This window comes from Lepidochelys kempii, chromosome 2 (genome assembly GCF_965140285.1).
Source record: "Lepidochelys kempii isolate rLepKem1 chromosome 2, rLepKem1.hap1, whole genome shotgun sequence".
Lineage (NCBI taxonomy): Eukaryota > Metazoa > Chordata > Testudines > Cheloniidae > Lepidochelys > Lepidochelys kempii.
Window position 1 is genome coordinate 43,294,648 of NC_136381.1, and position 18,890 is coordinate 43,313,537.

The 18,890-nt window shown below is 47.9% G+C and overlaps 1 protein-coding gene across 1 annotated transcript in view; it reads right to left on the minus strand.

Moving 5' to 3' along the window:
- Window positions 1-18,452, minus strand: part of LOC140906500 (neural-cadherin) — a 98,494-nt gene extending 80,042 nt beyond the window's left edge. The window contains exon 1 of the mRNA XM_073330553.2: window positions 18,189-18,452. The gene's annotated coding sequence lies outside the window, so the exon portion shown is untranslated. The remainder of the gene's footprint in view (window positions 1-18,188) is intronic.
- Window positions 18,453-18,890: the final 438 nt, after the last annotated feature.

Consider the following 18,890-nt stretch of genomic DNA (forward strand, 5'->3'; position numbering starts at 1 on the left):
TCAGCCTAACCCAGGGCATGGGGACCAGTGGCACTGGGTCATCAACCCACACCAGCCCCTTCTCAGCCAGGGTGGACTCCTATCTGCATCTCATGGGCAGGCTCCACTTCAGCTCCCAGCCCCACTCTGCAGGTGAGTCCTGGGGGGCAATGGGGGGAGGCGAGCAGGGGGGCTGTAGTGTCCAATTTTAAGAAATTGGAAAGTTGGCAACCCTATGCTCAAGTGGTGTTTAGTACTGAAATGTGAAACATGGAAAACTGTGCCCAAGCTTCTTGAAAACTTGGTCCCTACATCAGGGACCCAAGGTCCATATGCAAGACAGCCCGAGTATGTTCCTATATGTTTATGCATTGCACAATTATGCATACAAATCAGGTCTTTGCACACGCTAGTGACCACTAGTAGCCTACATGTCCAAAAGTTTGGGCACATTTAAATGCAACTGGGCGTAAACCTTTAGCTTCCAGTTTTGTAAATGTGTAATTCAGCCTCCATCCAGACACACAAAACCGAATTCTGAATTCAGATGTATAGTGCAGGCAGGGAATATCACAAATGGTGGCATATGCCTACTGGCCAATTTTACAAGATCTGTGGTAACCCACTCCTGCATGTGTATAATAAAACAAACTTAAATCCATAAAGCACATACACACAGTAAGCTTTCTCGGAGTAGGAAGGCATCCACGGCCTTCATGAAATTATTTAAATTGTCCCCTAGGTTTAACATTTTGGGGCATATTTCACAACTTTGATCAGGCTTTGAAATGGCTTTGCAGATTGCTTCATACCCTGTTATAACAATGAAAATTTTGAACTATGAAGTCACAGGCTCCAAAGAGTTGATTTAACATGCCAGACATTAAGAATAAAGGGGAGAATGAACTATCCTAAGGATCTTCTTTTGCTTGTCTTTTTTCAAACTTCTTTGACAGAGAAGCTATTTAAACACCAAAACAGAGCTCCTTGCATACTGCATACAGTACTACATAACAACTTTCCACCATATAAAGACTCATCATTTTCACCCCAAAAATTAATCTTATTTTTCTGCTTCTCTCTCATCTAGGGTCTCGCAAGCAGCGAACAGCCCAGTAACTAACCAGGTGGTAAAAGCAGTCTAGCCCATTATTCTTTACAATGAGCCTCTTCCAAAGATATATACATGCAGGGTAACACAATAACCTTAATCCTGAGAGTTGCTGCTCCTTCTAATGAGCTGTGGCTATTACAGTGGTTTCATGGTTTAAGTAGATCAAGCCCCTCTGTTGGCAGAGCAGATGAATTAGAGGGCATGGCCTTGCTATGCACATATGGTTTGAATCAGTCTGGTACTGGGAGAAGAAAGGATTGTGGTGACCTTTGATCTGGCTTGCCAGGTTGGGTTTCTGATTCTGGAATTAGGTGTATCTTGTTCTAGAATCTCAAGGGAGAAAATATAAAAAAAAAAAAAAAGTTAAGTGTGCAGAAATGGTCCCTATATCTCAATTTGAAATCATAGCCACTTACACACACAAGCATTCTGTATATGTATTTTTAAGATCTGTGCTCCACAGATCATAGGCTTTTTAACAAAAAATGCCATCAGAAGAGCTATTAGGAAAGTAAAAAAGAAAGAAAATGGGGCTAATTAAAACTTTTTAAATATGCACTCTAAGCTGTTTTCTCAGGAATTTCAATTCAAACTTAATCCTTTTTAAACAAAGGCTTATTTCCAAGAGGAACCCTAAAGGTTGAGTGCTTATCACATTGTGCCAATCAGACACTCTACATACAAAAAACCCTCCCTGACCCTGCTGCTCTATGCCACAGTCTCCTCAATCAGACTGAAAATCAATTTCATTTGAGAATCTTCAATTTGAATTCAGTCACAGTTACAGTATTTGTAACATCACATGTGAAAAGGACAACATGAGAGAAATTCATGTCAATTCAAGTTGAACAGTTCGAGAAGTATTTTATATATTTCAGTAATAAACTAACTACTGGTTTTCTATTCCATTTTGATGCTTTGAAATATCCCAGGTTTAAGGGACACTAAACTCAAGCTGCACTTCTGAGCTCTTGTGGTCATACTGCTATTTGAAGAGGCTCTTCTTTCAATATTATCTATTCTGTCTCTTTGCTCTCAATCCCTGGAGCTTGTTTCAAGCCTGGAGCATCCTGCACCTACTGCAGAGTGAACTAGATCAGTGGTTCTCAAAGCCGGTCGACCGCTTGTTCAGCGAAAGCCCCGGGCGGGGCGGGCCAGTTTGTTTACCTGCCACCTCCGCAGGATCAGCTGATCGTGGCTCCCACTGGCTATGGTTCACTGCTCCAGGCCAATGGGGGCTGCGGGAAGGGCGGCCAGCACATCCCTTGGCCTGTGCCGCTTCCCGCAGCCCCCATTGGCCTGGAGCGGCGAACCACGGCCAGTAGGAGCTGCGATCAGCCAAACCTGCGGATGCGGCAGGTAAACAAACTGGCCTGGCGTGCCAGGGGGCTTTCCCTGAACAAGCGGCAGACCAGCTTTGAGAACCACTGAACTAGAAGACCAAATGCTTCCTACCTCAATTTCTGATTTTACACTGTAGTTCTTTGGATATTAGTTTATGTAGTATCACTGAAGGTGGGATTTCAGAAACACGAAATAGCTCAGAATCACAAATCCCATTGAAAGTTAATGGGACTTCTGGTCCAAAGCCACTTAAGGGTGGGATTTTCAAAAGCACCTAAGATCTGGAAGCTTATTTGTGTCAAAACAGAAGTGTGTTTTGAACTCTAAGTGTAATGGACACTTAGTTTTCTTCCACTTTTTAAAGCATGATACACTGAAAGCATCAATATAAATCTCTGGAGATAGTGGGTCAGCGTGTGAATTCATCTACACCTTAGTTATTGTCCATTCATGTCAGGAGCTTATGACCTGATTTTCAGAGCTGTTGAACACACACATGGGATCTGCAAGTATTCAGTATCCCAGGAAAAACAGGCCAGTAGCTCATTTAATCTTCACATACAAATCTTGATTGTAAACTCTTTGAGGAAGAGACCACGTTCACCTTTATATCCGTACACTGCCTTACACAACTGGGCCCTAATTCTGGTCAAGGTTTCTGGGTGCTACCCCGAATATAAAAAACTGAAGAGAGCCAGACACTGTACATCTCAGTTTTCATTCTTACAATGGACATTTACTTTTCACAGGTAAACAAGGCAATTCATAAGCACTGTACAAAATTTTATATTGAATGTATAGATTGTAAATTCTGTGGAGTAGGCACCATCTTCTTGTTCTGCGTTTTGCAGTGCCTTGCACAATGGGGTCCTATTCTGACAAAACCTAGAGCATGACTATGGCTCCTAGGAGCTACTCCAACAGTTAGGAATCAAATTAATCTTGTTGTACACTGGACACTTGCAACTCATTTCAGTGACCTAACTGAATGAAATATGTATTTTCTGCTTCTAGGATTCAGGTATGTAGGAAGAGTGCTATAAATTAATCAAAAATAAAGCAGATCAGAAAAAAATAGAGGTCCAATTTTTAATCAGTCCTTTTTTCTCTAAAATATTAAAACATGTAAAAGCAAACATGTCAGTGGTGAAGCAGCACATGAAAAAATGTCTATTTCCCTTTGTAATTTCTACATAATGGATGAAAGTCAGTACAGATCTGTTAATTTTGTATTTAAATTAATAAGGTAAAAAGCAGTAAGGCTTGATATGTGTTTCATAATATTGATTAACATGTCAGCCTTTAGAAAGTAACTGTTAATTATATTTAACTGGGTAAAGGCAAAAAACAGGAAAATATTATTTGATCAGTGTTACACATCTCACCAGATTCTCTACATAAAATATTTGTTCAAAACTGCTAAACTATTTAATGATCTATACCTGACAAAAGTGATTTAAAAAGTGAGAAGTCTGAAGTTAGTGATTGTCCAAAATTATGACAGAGTTCTACCTTAATTTAAAAAGCAGTCGAGGGAAGGAGTATAAAAATGACCTTGTCCTACTTGATTATTGAATTTTTTTCACCCTGTGGCTCGTTTGTTGTCAATACATTTTCAGGGCATAGAACATGGTAGAAAAGCAACATTTTAAAGAGCACCACATTACAGATCACAACTGTATGAATGATTTTATAAAATATTGTTCATAATGGTATTTACTCTATTTACTTACAGACAAGCAACATCCTCAATGAAACTTTTACAGTTCTAGATGTAGTCTGAATGAGAAATTATCTGTTAGACATTTGTTTGCTTTAAACTAGACTTGGCCTACTCTTAAATTATATCAGCAGGGGTGTGAAAACCCCACACTCTAGAGTGACACAGCTATGCTGACAAAACCCCCAGCACAGCCACAGCTATGTCAGTGGATTAGCACTTTTGTCAATGTAGTTAACAGAATTTAACAGCATTCTAGGAAGTGGTGTTCTTACACAGACCAAAAAACTCCTTCTTTCAGTATAGGCTGTGTTTACAGTAGGGGGCTATACCAACATATGCTCTGTAGTGTAGACATAGCCATAGTCTCTTTAAAAAATGAAGAGATTTACACTATGGTAAATGGTATTTCTCCACTGAACTGAGTGGCACATGTGTATAAGAATAATTCTCTGTCTGGAGGCTATTTGATTCTCAGTACATGCACAATTGTCTGAGGATAATAAAGAGCCCATGTTTGCGTTTGCTTGTAATTTTTGCACCATCTGTCAATTCTCCAAGTCATCAGTCTGTAAAAAACATTTCCAAAATCTGTAAAGACCTCATTGTAAGCAAAAGTCATGAGCAACTCTCATCCTGGCAAATTGATAGGGAACTGAAGTGACATACAAGTGTGACAATTACTTAGTGACCCATGTACAATTTGGAGAATGGAAATATTTTAGTTTACTTTGAGTGTTTCATGACCCAATTTATATAACAGACTATTTGATATTTTGACCCACCTTCATTTCTAGTTTCTACTATTTAAAGGAATTTAAAATGTTTTATTTCCCTCCCCTTTCCATTCCCGGATGTTGTTTCGGGAAGAAGAATTGCTAGGAAGAGATGTGATCCACCTAACGAACAGAGGGAAGAGCATCTTCGCAGGCAGGCTTGCTAACCTAGTGAGGAGGGCTTTAAACTAGGTTTGCAGAGGGAAGGTGACCTAAGCCGTGAGGTAAGTGGGATACCGGGAGGAAACACAAGGAGGGGAGTGCAACAGGGGGGCCCTCCTGATTCATACTGAGAAAGCAGGGCAATCAGCTAGTTATCTTAGGTGCATGTACACAAATGCAAGAAGCCTGGGAAACAAGCAAGAAGAATTGGAAGTCCTGGCACAGTCAAAGAACAATGATGAGATTGGAATAACAGAGATTTGGTGGCGTAGCTCACATGACTGGAGCACTGTCATAGATGGTTGTAAACTGTTCAGGAAGGACAGGTGGGGGCGGGGAAAGGTGGAGGAGTTGCACTCTACGTAAGAGAGCAGTAGGATTGTTCAGAGCTCCAGTATGAAACTATAGAAAAGCCGGTTGAGAGTCTTTGGGTTAAGTTTAAAAGTGAGAGCAACAAGGGTGATGTTGTGGTGGGCGTGTGCTATAGACCACCAGACCAGGAAAATGAGGTAGACAAGGCTTTCTTCGGACAATTAACTGAAGTTTCCAGAACACAGGCCCTGGCTCTAATGGGGGACTTCAATCACCCTGACATCTGCTGAGAGAGCAATACAGCAGTGCACAGACAATCCAGGAAGTTTTTGGAGAGTGTTGGGAACAACTTCCTGGTGCAACTATTGGAGGAACCAACTGGGGCCGTTCTCCTCTTGACCTGCTGCTTACAAACAGGAAGGAATTGGTTGGGGAAGTAGAAGTGGGTGGCAACCTGGGCAGCAGTGACCACGAGCTGATTTAGTTCAGGATCCTCACAAAAGAAAGGAGAGTAGCAAAATACAGACCCTGGATTTCAGAAAAGCAGACTGAAGGAACTGATGGGCAGGATCCCCTGGGAGGCTAACATGAGGGGGAAAGGAGCCCAGGAAAGCTGGCTGTATTTTAAAGAAGCCTTATTGAGGGTGCAGAAAGAATAGCAAATATGGCAGGCAGGGCCAGCTCTAGGCACCAGCAAAACAAGCAGGTGCTTGGGGCAGCACATTTCTAGGGACGGCGTTCCAGCGCTGACCACGCCGCCCCTAGAAACGTGCCCCCGCCGCCCCAGCTCGCCTGCTTCCCTGAGCACCCCGCCGCCACTCCGCTTCTCCCCCTCCCCCAGGCTTGCCACGCACGAATCAGCAAACCTTGGAGGGAAGGAGGGAGAAGCTGAGCAGCGGCATGCTCGGGGGAGGCGGCGGTGGTGGAGCAGAGGTGAGCTGGGGCGGGGAGTGGTTCCTCTACTCCCCCCGCCATTACTTCCTGCACTTCCCCCCAACCCTCGCTCACCTCCGCTCCGTCTGCTCCCCTGAACAGGGGAGCTTCTCCCACCTGAGAGGGAGGGGGGAGAAGCAGAGCGGAGGCGTGTTTAGGGGAGCAGATGGAGTAGAGGTGAGCTAGGGCGGGGGTTTGGGGGGAGGGGAAGCCACAGGAAGCAATGGGGGGGGGGAATGCAGTATGCCCAGGGGAGGAGGTGGGGCCGGGGATTTGGGGAAGGGGTTCAGAAGGGGCGGAGTTGGGGTGGAGCCGGGGGCACACAAAAAAAAGCAGGGATGGCCAAAAATTTTTTTTGCTTGGAGAGGCAAAAATCCTAGAGCCAGCCCTGATGACAGGTGACCAGCTTAGCTGAACACAAAAAGGACGCTTACAAGAAGTGGAAACTTGGACAGATGACATGGGGGGAGTATAAAAATATTGCTTGAGCATGCAGGGGTGTAATCAGGAAGGCCAAAACCCACCTGGAGTTGCAGCTACCAAGTGATATGAAGGATAACAAGAAGGGTATCTACAGATCTTTTTCTTGTTGCTAACATATCAGGGAAAGTGTGGGACCATTAATGAATGGGGGAGGCAACCTAGTGACAGGTGATACAGAAAAAGCTGAATGGTACTTGTCATAAATATAAAGGGAAGGGTAAACCCCTTTGAAATCCCTCCTGGCCAGGGGAAAGCTCCTCTCACCTGTAAAGGGTTAAGAAGCTAAAGGTAACCTCGCTGGCACCTGACCAAAATGACCAATGAGGAGACAAGATACTTTCAAAAGCTGGGAGGAGGGAGAGAAACAAAGGGTTTGTGGGTCTGTCTGTAGTCGTCTTGGCCGGGGACAGAACAGGAATGGAGTCTTAGAATTTTTAGTAAGTAATCTAGCTAGGTATGTGTTAGATTATGATTTCTTTAAATGGCTGAGAAAAGAATTGTGCTGAATAGAATAACTATTTCTGTCTGTGTATCTTTTTTGTAACTTAAGGTTTTGCCTAGAGGGGTTCTCTATGTTTTTGAATCTAATTACCCTGTAAGATATATACCATCCTGATTTTACAGGGGGGATTTCTTTATTTCTATTTACTTCTATTTTTTATTAAAAGTCTTCTTGTAAAACACTGAATGCTTTTTCATTGTTCTCAGATCCAAGGGTTTGGGTTTGTGGTCACCTATGCAAATTGGTGAGGCTTTTTATCCAACATTTCCCAGGAAAGGGGGGGGTGCAAGTGTTGGGAGGATTGTTCATTGTTCTTAAGATCCAAGGGTCTGGGTCTGTAGTCACCTAGACAAATTGGTGAGGCTTTTTACCAAACCTTGTCCAGGAAGTGGGGTGCAAGGTTTTGGGAAGTATTTTGGGGGGAAGGACGCGTCCAAACAGCTCTTCCCCAGTAACCAGTATTAGTTTGGTGGTGGTAGCGGCCATTCCAAGGATAACGGGTGTAATATTTTGTACCTTGGGGAAGTTTTGACCTAAGCTGGTAAAGATAAGCTTAGGAGGTTTTTCATGCAGGTCCCCACATCTGTACCCTAGAGTTCAGAGTGGGGGAGGAACCTTGACATGGTGGCACAGTGGTGGGATTAACCTGAAATCATTCTGAGATCCAGTTGAGATTTTTTGAACTAGAAATACAGATTTTAAAAAGGAATTTTTAGGAAGTCCAAAAGGCAGCTTTGAAACTGAAAGCAGCTTGGTTTCTCTCTGCTTTGTGGCCAAGCAGAGACAAAAGGGGATTATCTTGTGAATTGCAGGTTTTCTTTGCCTGGAGGCAGGGTACTTAACTCCTGCAGGGAAATTCACAGTCTTCCAACCCAGAGGTTTTTTTTTTTTTTCTTTTCTTCCTAAAAGTAAATAGGGGGTGTGTGCTCTACCCATTTGCCTGGAGACAAAAGTGGCAGGGTTTTTTTAGGATTTTGATTTTTTTTTTTGTTTTACAAGGAGCACAGGTTTGAAAAGAAATTTTTTTTCTTCTTTGGGCTGGGTAAGCAGGTTTCCAAGTAGTTGGAGGGTTTTTGCTTTAATTTGGGCCCAGAGCAGAGACAAGGGAATTGTCTTTTTCTGTAGGCTGACAATCACTATCAGAGAATAGGTATTCTATTCCAGCACAGCAAAATTTTACAGCCAAGTTTTGTTTGTTTATTTCTAAACCTCGGGTGTAAAGTTAGTTAAAAACAGAGAGGTTAGAATGGCCAAATCCTCAGCTCGACTACAGCTGGAATTAGCCAAATTTCAGGCTGAGGAAAAACAAAGGGAACATGAAAGACAGATAGAACTCATGCAGCTGAAGAAGGAACAAGAAAGGGAGGCAGAACAACACCAAGAGGCTGCCCACAAGAGGGAAATGGAGGCAAGGAAGCATGTGGAGGAGGAGAAGGAAAAAGAGAGGAAGCATGTGGAGGAGATGGAGAGGATAAAGGCCCAGCAGAATATACCAACAAACCCTAGCAATCCTTCTCCAGGTACCACTTCCCATCCCAGAAAGTTCCCCACCTACAAGGCAGGTGATGATACTGAGGCCTTCTTAGAAAACTTCGAAAGGGCCTGCCTTGGGTACAACATCTCTACTGACCAATACATGGTAGAGCTGAGGCCGCAGCTCAGTGGACCCTTAGCTGAGGTGGCAGCTGAAATGCCTAAAGAACACATGAACAAGTATGAACTGTTTAAATCCAAGGCGAGAGTCAGAATGGGGATAACACCCGAGCAGTCTCGTCGGAGGTTCAGAGCCCTAAGGTGGAAACCAGACATGTCATTTACCCGACATGCCTACCACATTGTAAAACATTGGGATGCCTGGATATCAGGAGCAAGTATTGAATCTCCAGTAAATTTGCCCTTCCTAATGCAAATGGAACAATTCTTAGAGGGTGTTCCTGAGGAAATAGAAAGATACATCCTAGATGGGAAACCCAAAACTGTAATTGAGGCAGGAGAGATTGGAGCCAGATGGGTGGAGGTGGCAGAGAAGAAGAAAACTGGTCGCAGTTGGAGCGGAGACCAGAAGGGACCACCCCAGACCACACCCTTTTACCGGGGGTCGCCCAAAGCCCCACCTACCTCCCAAAGAACCCTCCAGACCCCTTATCGTCCCACCACCCCGTTCTCCAGCAACCCTCCTCGCCCCAGTGACCCGTCAGCTGGACGATGTTTTAAGTGTAACGAGCTGGGGCATGTAAAGGCCAACTGCCCCAAGAACCCCAACAGATTACAGTTCATTGCACCGGAATCACACCAGAGGTCCACAGGCCCAGATACCTCCCAGATACCCTTGGAGCGGAGGGAAACTGTGAGTGTGGGTGGGAAGAAGGTCACCGCGTGGAGGGACACCGGAGCACAAGTGTCAGCTATCCATGCTTCCTTAGTGGACCCCAATTTAATCAACCCAGAGATCCAAGTGACGATTCAACCCTTCAAGTCCAACTCTTTCAATTTGCCTACAGCCAAGTTGCCTGTCCAGTACAAGGGCTGGTCAGGAATGTGGACTTTTGCAGTCTATGATGATTATCCCATCCCCATGCTGTTGGGGGAAGACTTGGCCAATCATGTGAAGCAGGCCAAGAGGGTGGGAATGGTCACCCGCAACCAGGCTAAACAAGCCGTGAGGCCTAGCTCTGTTCCGGAAACTTCTATCAGGACCCAGTCAGAGGTGATGGACCTGGACCCCAGGCCAATGTCTGCAACAACAGTAGTGGATCCAGTCCCAGAGACCCAGACGGAACCAGTCCCAGAACCGGAACCAGCCAAACAACCAACACCAGACCCCGTGTCAGCACTGAATCCAGTACTTGCAACCTCAACACCAGAGGGCCCCACCGAACCTGAACTGGCAGCAGCCGATAACCCTACACAAGAGGCTCAGCCGGAGCCTGAATCCCAACATAGTGCACCAGCGGAGAGCGGTTCACAGTCAACAGAAACAGCTCCATCCCCTATATCGCTTCCAGAGGGACCAAGCCTAGGTCCACAATCCCATGAGGAACTGATGTCTCCAGCATCAAGGGAACAGTTCCAGACCGAACAGGAAGCAGATGAAAGCCTCCAGAGAGCTTGGACGGCGGCACGGAGCAACCCACCGCCTCTCAGCTCTTCTAATCGATCCAGGTTTGTTGTAGAAAGAGGACTTTTATACAAGGAAACTCTTTCTGGGGGACACCAGGAAGACTGGCATCCTCAGAGACAGTTGGTAGTTCCAACTAAATACCGGGCCAAGCTCTTGAGCTTAGCCCATGATCACCCTAGTGGCCATGCTGGGGTGAACAGGACCAAAGACCGTTTGGGGGGGTCATTCCACTGGGAGGGAATGGGCAAGGATGTTTCTACCTATGTCCAGTCTTGTGAGGTGTGCCAAAGAGTGGGAAAACCCCAAGACCAGGTCAAAGCCCCTCTCCAGCCACTCCCCATCATTGAAGTTCCATTTCAGCGAGTAGCTGTGGATATTCTGGGTCCTTTTCCGAAAAAGACACCCAGAGGAAAGCAGTACATACTGACTTTCATGGATTTTGCCACCCGATGGCCGGAAGCAGTAGCTCTAAGCAACACCAGGGCTAAAAGTGTGTGTCAGGCACTAGCAGACATTTTTGCCAGGGTAGGTTGGCCCTCCGACATCCTCACAGATGCAGGGACTAATTTCCTGGCAGGAACTATGAAAAACCTTTGGGAAGCTCATGGGGTAAATCACTTGGTTGCCACTCCTTACCATCATCAAACAAATGGCATGGTGGAGAAGTTTAATGGAACTTTGGGGGCCATGATACGTAAATTCGTAAATGAGCACTCCAATGATTGGGACCTAGTATTGCAGCAGTTGCTCTTTGCCTACAGAGCTGTACCACATCCCAGTTTAGGGTTTTCCCCATTTGAACTTGTATATGGCCGTGAGGTTAAGGGGCCATTGCAGTTGGTGAAGCAGCAATGGGAGGGATTTACACCTTCTCCAGGAACTAACATTCTGGACTTTGTAACCAACCTACAAACCACCCTCCGAACCTCTTTAGCCCTTGCTAGAGAAAACTTACAGGATGCTCAAAAAGAGCAAAAAGCCTGGTATGATAAACATGCCAGAGAGCGTTCCTTCAAAGTAGGAGACCAGGTCATGGTCTTAAAGGCGCTCCAGGCCCATAAAATGGAAGCATCGTGGGAAGGGCCATTCACAGTCCAGGAGCGCCTGGGAGCTGTTAATTATCTCATAGCATTCCCCACCTCCAACCGAAAGCCTAAGGTGTATCATATTAATTCTCTAAAGCCCTTTTATTCCAGAGAATTAAAGGTTTGTCAGTTTACAGCCCAGGGAGGAGACGACGCTGAGTGGCCTGAAGGTGTCTACTACGAAGGGAAATGTGCTGGTGGTGTGGAAGAGGTGAACCTCTCCATGACCCTTGGGCGTATGCAGCGACAGCAGATCCAGGAGCTGTGCACTAGCTACGCGCCAACGTTCTCAGCCACCCCAGGACTGACTGAACGGGCATACCACTCCATTGACACAGGTAATGCTCACCCAATTAGGGTCCAACCTTACCGGGTGTCTCCTCAAGCTAAAACTGCTATAGAACGGGAGATCCAGGATATGTTACAGATGGGTGTAATCCGCCCCTCTGAAAGTGCATGGGCATCTCCAGTGGTTCTAGTTCCCAAACCAGATGGGGAAATACGTTTTTGCGTGGACTACCGTAAGCTAAATGCTGTAACTCGCCCAGACAACTATCCCATGCCACGCACAGATGAACTATTAGAGAAACTGGGAAGGGCCCAGTTCATCTCTACCTTGGACTTAACCAAGGGGTACTGGCAGGTACCGCTAGATGAATCTGCCAAGGAAAGGTCAGCCTTCATCACACATCTCGGGCTGTATGAATTTAATGTACTCCCTTTCGGGCTGCGAAATGCACCCGCCACTTTCCAAAGACTTGTAGATGGTCTCCTAGCGGGATTAGGAGAATATGCAGTCGCCTACCTTGACGATGTGGCCATATTTTCGGATTCCTGGGCAGACCACCGGGAACATCTACAAAAAGTCCTTGAGCGCATAAGGGAGGCAGGACTAACTGTTAAGGCTAAGAAGTGTCAAATAGGCCTAAACAGAGTGACTTACCTTGGACACCAGGTGGGTCAAGGAACTATCAGCCCCCTACAGGCCAAAGTGGATGCTATCCAAAAGTGGCCTGTCCCAAAGTCAAAGAAACAAGTTCAATCCTTCTTAGGCTTGGCCGGTTATTACAGACGATTTGTACCGCACTACAGCCAAATCGCTGCCCCACTGACAGACCTAACCAAAAAGAAACAGCCAAATGCTGTTCAGTGGACCGGAAAGTGTCAGAAGGCCTTTAACAAGCTTAAAGCGACACTCATGTCTGACCCTGTACTAAGGGCCCCAGACTTTGACAAACTGTTCCTAGTAACCACAGATGCATCCGAGCGTGGTGTGGGAGCAGTTTTAATGCAGAAAGGACCTGATCAAGAATTCCACCCTGTAGTGTTTCTCAGCAAAAAACTGTCTGAGAGGGAAAGCAACTGGTCAGTCACTGAAAAAGAATGTTATGCCATTGTCTACGCTCTGGAAAAGCTACGCCCATATGTTTGGGGACGGCGTTTCCACCTGCAAACCGACCATGCTGCACTAAAGTGGCTTCACACCGTCAAAGAAACTAACAGAAAACTTCTTCGGTGGAGTTTAGCTCTCCAAGATTTTGATTTCGACATCCAACACATCTCAGGAGCTTCTAACAAAGTGGCTGATGCACTCTCCCGTGAAAGTTTCCCAGAATCAACTGGTTAAAATCGTCCTTGAGATGTGGAAAATATTGTTAGTCTTTATGTACTTGGTAGTATATTTAGAGATGCATGTGTCTTATTAACTCTGTTTTCCTAGAGCTCCAGGAAGAAATCCCAGCCAGTGTTTCACCCTAGCTGAGATTTGGGGGGCGTGTCATAAATATAAAGGGAAGGGTAAACCCCTTTGAAATCCCTCCTGGCCAGGGGAAAGCTCCTCTCACCTGTAAAGGGTTAAGAAGCTAAAGGTAACCTCGCTGGCACCTGACCAAAATGACCAATGAGGAGACAAGATACTTTCAAAAGCTGGGAGGAGGGAGAGAAACAAAGGGTTTGTGGGTCTGTCTGTAGTCGTCTTGGCCGGGGACAGAACAGGAATGGAGTCTTAGAATTTTTAGTAAGTAATCTAGCTAGGTATGTGTTAGATTATGATTTCTTTAAATGGCTGAGAAAAGAATTGTGCTGAATAGAATAACTATTTCTGTCTGTGTATCTTTTTTGTAACTTAAGGTTTTGCCTAGAGGGGTTCTCTATGTTTTTGAATCTAATTACCCTGTAAGATATATACCATCCTGATTTTACAGGGGGGATTTCTTTATTTCTATTTACTTCTATTTTTTATTAAAAGTCTTCTTGTAAAACACTGAATGCTTTTTCATTGTTCTCAGATCCAAGGGTTTGGGTTTGTGGTCACCTATGCAAATTGGTGAGGCTTTTTATCCAACATTTCCCAGGAAAGGGGGGGGTGCAAGTGTTGGGAGGATTGTTCATTGTTCTTAAGATCCAAGGGTCTGGGTCTGTAGTCACCTAGACAAATTGGTGAGGCTTTTTACCAAACCTTGTCCAGGAAGTGGGGTGCAAGGTTTTGGGAAGTATTTTGGGGGGAAGGACGCGTCCAAACAGCTCTTCCCCAGTAACCAGTATTAGTTTGGTGGTGGTAGCGGCCATTCCAAGGATAACGGGTGTAATATTTTGTACCTTGGGGAAGTTTTGACCTAAGCTGGTAAAGATAAGCTTAGGAGGTTTTTCATGCAGGTCCCCACATCTGTACCCTAGAGTTCAGAGTGGGGGAGGAACCTTGACAGTACTCAATACTTGTTTTGCCTTGGTCTTCACAGACAAGGTCAGTTCCCACACTGCTGTCCTGGGCAATACAGTATGGGGAGGAGGTGAGCAGACCTCAGTGGTGAATGAACAGGTTAAGGACTATTTAGAAAAGCTGGACATGCACAAGTCCATGGGTCCAGATCTAATGCATCCGAGGGTCCTGGGAGAACTGGCTGATGTGATTGCAGAGCCACTGGCCATTATCTTTGAAAACTTGTGGCGATCGGGGGAGGTCCTGGATGATTGGAAAAAGGCAAATATAGTACCCATCTTTAAAAAAGGGAAGAAGGAGAAGCCAGGGAACTACAGACCAGTCAGCCTCACCTCAGTCCCTGGAAAAATCATGGAGCAGGTACTCAAGGAAACCATTTTGAAGCACTTGGAGGAGAGGAAGGTGAACAGAAACAGTCAACATGGATTTGCCAAGGGCAAGTCATGCCTGACCAACCTGATTGCCTTCTATGATGAGATAACTGGCTCTGCAGATATGGGGAAAGCATTGGACATGATATATGTTGACTTTAGCAAAGCTTTTGATACAGTCTCCCAGAGTATTCTTGCCAGCAAGTTAAAAAAGTATGGATTGGATGAATGGACTATAAGGTGGATACAAAGCTAGCTAGATTGTCAGGCTCAATGGATAGTGATCAATGGCTCAATGTCTAGTTGGCAGGTGGTATCAAGGGGAGTACCCCAGGGGTTGGTCCTAGGGCTGGTTTTGTTCAACATCTTATTAATTATCTGAATGATGGGATGGATTGCACCCTCAGCAAGTTCGTAGATGACACGAAGCTGCGGGGAGAGGCAGATATGCTGGAGGATAGGGATAGGGTCCAGCGTGACCTAGACAAATTGAAGGATTGGGTCAAAAGAAGTCCTGCACTTAGGACGGAAGAATCCCATGCACCACTACAGGCTGGAGACAGACTGGCTAAGCAGCAGTTCTGCAGAAAAGGGGGATTACAGTGGATGAGAAGCTAGATATGAGTCAGCAGTTTGCCCTTGCTGCCAAGAAGGCTAACAGCATATTGGGCTGCATTAGTAGGAGCACCGCCAGCAGATCGAAGGAAGTGATTATTCCCCTCGATTTGGCACCGGTGAGGCCACATCTGGAGTATTGCATGCAGTTTAGGGTCCCCCACTACAAAAAGGATGTGGACAAATTGGACAGAGTCTAGCGGAGGGCAACAAAAATGATCAGGGGGCTGGGGCACACAATTTACGAGGAGAGGCTGAGGGAACTGGGCTTATTTAGTCTGCAGAAGAGAAGAGTGAGGGGGGATTTGATAGCAGACTTCAACTACCTGAAGGGGGGTTCCAAAGAGGATGGAGCTAGGCTGTTCTCAGTGGTGACAGATGACAGAACAAGGAGCAGTGGTCTCAAGTTGCAGTGGGGCAGGTCTAGGTTGGATATTAGGAAACACTACTTCACTAGGAGGGTGGTGAAGCACTGTAATGGGTTCCCTAGGGAGGTGGTGGACTCTCCATCCTTAGAGGTTTTTAAGGCCTGGCTTGACAAAGCCCTGGCTGGGATGATTTAGTTCAGGGGTGGGCAAATGTTTTGGCCTGAGGGCCACAACGGGGTGTGAAACGGTATGGAGGGATGGGTAGGGAAGACTGTGCCTCCACAAACAGCCTGCCCCCCGCCCCCTCCCACTTCCTACCCCAACTGCCCCCCTCACAACCTCTGACCCATCCAACCCTCCCTGCTCCTTGTCCCGACTGCCCCCTCTCGGGACCCCCCCTACCCCTAACCACCCCCCCAGGATCCCACCCCCCTATCCAACTCCCCCTGCTCCCTGTCTGCCCCAACAGGCTCCCTGACCCATCCAACCCCCTGCTCCACTCCTTGTCCCCTGATCTCCCCATCCCTAACAGCCCCCCCAGGACCCCACCCCCTATCCAACCCCCACTGCTCCCTGTCTCCCCCCTCCCGGGACCCTTCCCCACCCCCTGTCTCCTGACCGCCCCCCCCCAAACCTCCACCCCATCCAACCGCCCCCTGACAACCCCCCCAGGACCTCCTGCCCCTTATCCAACCTCCCCTCTCCCTGCCCCCTTACCATGCCATTCAGAGCTGCAGGACAGGCTTATTGGAAAGCCTAGGAGGTGGGTGGGTGCAAGCCGCGCTACCCACACGGCTGCAAAAGAACAGCGGGGGAGGGGCCAGGGGCTAGCCTCCCCGGCCGGGAGCTCCAGGGCTGGGCAGGATGGTCCCACGGGCCACTGTAGTTTGCCCACCTCTGATTTAGTTGATGTTGGTCCTGCTCTGAGCAGGGGGTTGGACTAGATGACCTCTCTTCCAGCCCTAATCTTCTGTGATTCTGTTATCACATCTATTTCCACTAACATTAATGGGCTTCATGCATGCACATAGAAAAACCGATGAAGTGAGCTGTAGCTCACGAAAGCTCATGCTCAAATAAATTGGTTAGTCTCTAAGGTGCCACAAGTCCTCCTTTTCTTTTTGCGAATACAGACTAACAGGGCTGTTACTCTGAAACCTGTCATAGTGAAACCTGACACTCAAGTTTTTAATCAGTTCACTTTTTGTGCGATGGTTCCATATCAATAAGGCTAGACACCATGCTTCTTATCAAATTTAGCAGCCCATGGGCTGCAGTTTTTAAAAATATTTTTATCTGATGTTCGACTTCGATTTATGGATTATTTTTAAGAACTACAGGTCAGAATGAACACATAATTGAACTTCCCTCACAAATACTTTGTTTTCAAATTACTCTATGCTCTTTCTCCAGTCAGAACCCCCACCATATGCTCACTGCCCCCGATTCATTAGTGTATTCATGAGCCTGATTTGGAAAGAGGTGGGAAATGCTAAAATATCCAGAAGACCATTTAAAAATCCCCAATGTCTTCCTATCAGACTCAAAAGCAACAGACTGCAACAGGCACACATCCCGAGTGTGCAGATAGGCACATGTTATACAGGCTCATAGTTGTGTCATACTGCACAGCTTCTATGGTAGGGGGGTTTTGAGTGCAACACATTTCAGGAGATTTGAAGCAGACCTACCCCACAACAGCATCCACAGTATAAAACCAGTTTCAGAGTAGCAGCGGTGTTAGTCTGTATCCACACAAAGAAAAGGAGGACTTGTGGCACCTTAGAGACTAACAAATTTATTTGAGCATAAGATTTCCTGAGCTACAGCTCACTTCATTGGATGCATGCAGTGGAAAATACAGTGGGGAGATTTTATATACACAGAGACCATGAAACAATGGGTGTTACCATCCACACTGTAATAAGAGTGATCAGGTAAGGTGAGCTATTACCAGCAGGAGAGGAAAAAAAAAAAACCACCAACACTTTTGTAGTGATAATCAAGGTGGGCCATTTCCAACAGTTGACAAGCACGTGTGAGGAACAGTAGGGGCGGGGGACCGGTAATGCCACGAGCGTACTTCCTAGGCTGTAGGGGATGAGTATTTTGCTCTGTCTGCAAAGCGCATCAGACAATGTCTTGCGGCCACCACACGCTGGCGCTTCCAGACCCAAGAGAAGAAGGCGACACCGCAGGGGCCACCAATACTATTAGGGCAGCAGCGGGGGCGGCCAGTTCTAATGCAGTTAAACACACTCGCGCTGTTCCCCTCTCCCTCCACCCCAGCCCGCCGGGAGAGGAGAGGAAACGGGGTCCCCTGGCTGGGGCTGCGCGCACCTCTCGGTTCTGTGCAGCACCCGCCCCCGGCACCCGCGGAGCCCCCTGCGTTAGCCCGAGAGCGCCGCGGCCTTTCGGGGCACAGCCGCGATCATGGGGCCCCCGGTCGGCTCCGCGGGGAGAGGCGGCAGTACCGCCGGCGGGCAGAGGAAGCTGGGGCCCCCACGTCTCTCCGCCGGGCACCCAGCGCCGCCACCAGCGGCCCCCGCCTTCCCCCTCCGCGCCCGGGCAGCGCCAGCCTTACCTTGCCCGCCCCGCCGGTGCACTCTCACCAGGGCCTCGGCGCGGCCGCCCCGCGGCAGCTCCCGGCTCAGGTGGAGGCGGCCTGACGCCCGCTCCAGCTCCACGGGGGCGGCGGGAGAAGCCAGCTCGAACCAGCTGCCGGCCGCCTGGTAGCGTGTGTCCGGCACGGTGAATATGGGGTCCCCGAGCCGCGCCCCGGCCGGGACCCGCGCCGTGTAGGAGATGGAGCCGGAGCCCGGCGGCTGCTTCTGGGGCAGGGGCGAGCGGGCCCTGCGGGCGCCCTCTCTCCGCACCGCCAGCTGCAGCCGCCGCGCCGGGCTCCGCAGAGGCCGGGGCAGCCCGTGGTCCTGCGCCGAGACCCAGAGGCTGAGCCTGCGGCGCCCCAGCAGGGAGCCCACCGTGAGCACCTGCCCGCTGCGGGGCACCACGAAGAGCAGGCGGCTGCCGGCGCCGGCCGGCCACGAGCGGTAGGTGAGTAGCGCGTTGGCTCCTTCGTCCCCGTCCAGGGCGCGCAGCCAGGCCACCTCGCTGCCCAGCGGCGCCAGCTCGTCCACGTCCAGGGGCGGCCCGGCGGGGATGCGAGGCCGGTGATCGTTCCGGTCCAGCACCCGGACCCGCAGCAGCGCCCGCCGAGAGGAGCCGGCTGCCCTCGGCCGCCGCAGGGACAGGGTGTACCGCGGCCGGGCTTCCCGGTCCAGGCACT